Source organism: Pongo abelii, chromosome 17 (genome assembly GCF_028885655.2).
Source record: "Pongo abelii isolate AG06213 chromosome 17, NHGRI_mPonAbe1-v2.0_pri, whole genome shotgun sequence".
Taxonomy (NCBI): Eukaryota; Metazoa; Chordata; class Mammalia; order Primates; family Hominidae; genus Pongo; species Pongo abelii.
The window spans coordinates 1452080-1456812 of NC_072002.2; the positions used below are offsets into that span (position 1 = coordinate 1452080).

The 4733-nt window shown below is 45.8% G+C and overlaps 1 long non-coding RNA gene across 1 annotated transcript; it reads left to right on the forward strand.

Annotated features, from left to right (window-relative positions):
• The first annotated feature begins 2461 nt into the window (after nucleotides 1-2461).
• LOC134760276 (uncharacterized) lies at nucleotides 2462-4494 on the forward strand. The gene is made up of 2 exons (XR_010137524.1): nucleotides 2462-3212; nucleotides 3630-4494. It is a non-coding gene; the product is annotated as an uncharacterized LOC134760276 (long non-coding RNA).
• The last annotated feature ends 239 nt before the right edge of the window (nucleotides 4495-4733 follow it).

A 4733-nucleotide genomic window follows, 5' to 3' on the forward strand; every position in this document is an offset into this window, starting at 1 on the left:
AAATTAAGTAATGCAGCTGTTAGCTTTCCACAGGAATTGAGGGTTATAAAGAAAGGAAGAAAATAATTATTTTATACCAATAGTATGAAAAAGAGACTGGGGATGACTATATTAATAGCAGACAAAATAGACTTAAAAAGTTACAAGAGACAATAAGACATCATATAGTCACAGAATGTCCATTTGGCAGGAGGATAGAAATAGTTTAAACCCACACCTAATAATAAAACATTTAGATATAGAAAGCATAAGTTGACACAATTAAAGGGACAAATAGGCAGTTCTAAAATAATAGTTGAAGATGTTAATACTCCACTCTGAGTAATGAATAGAAAAATGAGATAGATCATAAATTAGGAAATAGAGGACTTGACTAACTCAATGAACCAAATTGATCTAACAGATATATACAATATACTCCATCCAACAAAAGAGAATACACACTCTTCTCAAATGCACATGGGGAATTCTCCAGGATGGGCTGTATAGTAGATCTCAAATTAAATCAGTAACAGAAGAAACGCTAGAAAGTTTACAAAATTGTATAAATTAAACAACATAACCTTAAACAACCAATAAATAAAGGAAGAAATCACAGAGGAAGTAGGAACATACTTACAGAGGAAGAAAAATGAAAACAAAACATATCAAAAGTTATGGGAAACAGCAAAAACAGTGCTAAGATGAAAAGTTTGCAGCTAAAATACATTTAAAAAGAACAAAGATTTCAAATGAATAATAACCTTATCACCTAGTAAATTAGACAAATAAGACCAAATTAGATAGAAAGCAAAGAGAAGGAAGAAAATATTGAAGATTTTAGCAGAGATAAATGCAATACAGGTTATACGAACAATAGAATTCCAAGAAACCAAAAGTTCATTCTCAGTTCTTCAAAAAATTAACAATTGGCAAACTTTCAGTTACACACACAAAAAAATTAATAGCATATTTACATACTAAAATGAGAAATGAAAGTGGGACATTAGTACTAATTCGAAGAAATAAAATGTTTAAAAAAGTGTACTGTGAACTATGATAGGATGATAAATTGGAAAAAGACACCCAGGCTTTTCATTACAGGGCAGCCGCACTACAATCCCAGTATGCACCAAGATCAAGGATAGTGCGCGTAACTGGAGGATGAGGCGGGATTGCGCACGCCTCGCTGGGCTTGGTGGATATGTATTCTCATATACATGCCCAACCCTTTGGTCACAGGACTGCAGGACTACAGTCCCAGCATGCACCTGGCTAAGAGACAGTGCCTGTCACTGGAGGAAGAGGCAGAAGACTACAATTCCAGCCAGCATCAGGCTCAGGGAATTTGTGCGTCACCGGAGGAAGAGGCGGGGTAGTGTGCTACTCGCCGGGCTTGCTGGGAGTTGTATTCTCATAAACCCTCCCAGCCCTTTCATCACAGGGCTGAAGGACTACACTCCCAGCCCCAGCATGCACTGGGCTCAAGGACAGCGCATGTCACTGGAGGAAGAGGGAGGGCTTTGCGCTTCTCGCTGTGCTTTTTTGGGAGATGTAGTCTCATTAACCCTCCCAGCCCTTTGGTCACAGAGATCCAGGACTGCATTCCCAACATGCACCCAGCTCAGGGACAGTGCGCTAGTCACTGCAGGAAGAGGCAGGGCTCTGTCCACCTCCTGGGCGTACTGGGAGACGTATTCTCATAAACACTCCCATCCGTTTGGTCATAGGGCTGCAGGACTACAATCCTAGCATGCACCCAGCTCATTGACAGTGCACTACTCTAAGGAGAATTGTGCACCTTTCTGGGTTTCCTGGGAGATGTAGTCTCATGACTTCTCCCTGCCCTTTGGTCACGGTGCTATAAGACTACAATCCTAGCATGTACGGGGCTCACGAACAGCCCGCGTCACTGGAAAACGAGAAGTTTGTGCGCTCCTCACTGCGTTTGCTGGGAGATGTTGTTTTATAAGACTCTCAGACCTTTTGTCACAGGGCTGCAGGACTACAACTCCAGCATGCAGCGCGTTCAATGACAGTGTGTGTCACTGTTGGAAGACGTGGAGCTGTGCGTGCCTCGCTGGGCTTGCTGGGAGATACAGTCTCATAACTACCCCAGTCCTTTAGTCACAGGGCTGCAGCACTACAATTTCAGCATAGCTCTGGCTCAGGGAGAGTGCACTAGTCACTGGAGGAAGAGGCAGGTCTGTGCGCGCCTCGCTGGGCTTGCTGGGAGAGGTAGTCCCATAAACACTCCCAGCCCTTTCATCACATCGCTGTAGGACTACAATTTCAGCATGCACGGGGCCCCGGGCAGTCCGCCTCACTGGAGGAAGAGAAAGGGGTGTGAGCGCCTTGCTGGGCTTTCTGGGAGATGTTGTCTCATTATTTCATCCAGCCCTTTGGTCATAGGGCTTCAGGACTACAATCTCAGCACGCACCCTGCTCAGGGACAGCGCGCGTCACTGTAGGAAGAGGTGAACCTGTGCTGTTCTCGCTATGCTTTTTGGGAGATGTATTCTCTTAAACACTCCCAGCCCTTTGGTCACTGGGCTGCAGCACTACAATCCCATCATGCATCGGGCTCAGGGAGAGTGCGCTAATCAGTGGAGGAAGGGGCGAGGCTCTGCACGCCTCGCTTGTCTTGCTGGGAGATGCAGTCTCATAAACACTCCCAGCCCTTTGGTCACAGGGCTGCAGCGCTACAATCCTAGCACGGACCTGGCTCAGGGAAAGTGAGCGTCACTGGAGGAAGAGACAGGGTAGTGCGCGCCTCGCTGGGCTTGGTGGGAGATGCAGTCTCATAAACACTCCCAGAACTTTCATCACGGAGCTGCAGGACTACAATCCCAGCATGCAACCGGCTCAGGGACAGTGCGCATTACTGGAGGAAAACGCTAGGCTGTGGACGCCTCCTTCTGCTTGCTGGGAGATGTAGTTTCATAAAGACCCCCAGACCTTTCGTCACAGGGCTGCAGGACTACCATCCCAGTATGCACTGGGGTCAGGGACACGGCCCGTCAGTGGAGAAAGAGGCGAGGCTGTGTGCTTCTCCCTAGGCTTGCTGGGAGATATATTATCATAAACACTCCCAGCCCTTTGTCCAAAGGGCTACAGGATTACAATCCCAGCATGCGCCAGTCTCCGGGGCGAAGCACAGTCCTGGAAGAAGTCACGCCCCACCTAACATGCTAGGAGCTGTAGTCTGTTAACTGCTCTCAGCCAGTTTGACGGTAGGCTTCAGAACTATAATACCAGCATGTACCCGGAACTGGGGTGCGTAGGCCTGGAGGGAGAGGCAGAGCTGTTTGGACTTCCCAGTGTCCAAAGCACTGCTGAGTTCTTATGCTATGCCGACTCTTTGCCAAGGAGAATGATTACAGAGGTGGACCTGGAGGACAGGTCTGCGCTGAGCATTGAGGAGGGTATTACCCTACGTAGGCACCTTACCTTTGCCCAAATCGGGAGGGTTGTCCTCAATCGATTGGCCCTATCCTTCTCAGGTTCCTCTTTCAGCTGTATCCAGGGTTCTTTCCAGAGCATTGCGCCTTCTGCAGCCCAGGGCGCTGCCTTCTTTCCTAAACTTCTTTGAAAACTGTCCTGATGTCTGAGACACTGTCCATTGTGCCACAGCCCTCTTTTTTCTCTAGCCAGATCTCATGCTCAACAGCTTTTGAGAGAAATCTTCCACGTGGCCTGCTTATGGACAGCTTCAGAACTCTGCAGGGGTGACAAGGTCTGTGGCTTCCTGGAAATGTCACTCTCAATGGCGCCTTTTTCACGAATGTGAAAGTCGAGGCATCAGGAAGATTAATTATTGGGTGGCACAAAATCTGCTAAAAGCAAAGGAGAAAACCCCATTTCCGAGGCGTGAGTATTGTAAGCCATTTTCATCAACCCATTTAAGTGGACAAGCTCCAAAATGCAACCTGAAGCTGCTGACTATTTAGGCATTTTACACATGAAATCATCGGTCTCATCTGAAGTCATGCCTGACTTGCCAGTGTCTGGGAAACACAAATGGGACCTGATCCGCCAGGAACAGATAGAGTTCCAGCTTTGTTGGACAGATATTTAAGAGTGGAGCACTTGGGGTCGTTTTCAAACCCGCTATCTTCAGTAGAGACTTTTACTTCTAGACGGCATGTGCATTTTTATTTTATCTATCCTCAAACTGAACTTTTGCTCATTTTAACAATAAAAGCACATTTCTGGGTGGAGACTTAAGATGCTAATGAGACATGCAATGTATGCACAAATATGTACAGCTACTGCACATATGCACCCAGAAGACCACTCAAAACATGCTTACTATAACACTTCTTTCCACCTTCTTATGAATAATCATGTAAAACTCCCAGAAGAAGGGTTTGTCCAGTAACAATTAATGCTCTCTCACTCTTATGAGCAGGCTGCCCTGGAATCTCTTTCTCAGAATGTACCGTCTATTCTGCACTTAATTTTCAAAGTATTCTCTTCTTTTTTGTGTGTGCAATAAATCACTCTATGCTGTAATTCTTTTGCTGCGTGTTTCTTGTTTAAATTCTTTTAAACTAAGAAAATAAGAACCAAGGTATTACATCAACCCTCAACATTTCTGGTGCCATGGCCTGGAGACATGTTTGTCCGCTTCATTAATTTCACTTTCCCTTTACTTGCAGTGAATACTATGGCACTTCCAGACTGCCTGGTTAATTATCGCTGGTTGTTCCAGCGCTGTTTCACTAAAGTTCTGGGGAAACCCTGTCCCTTCA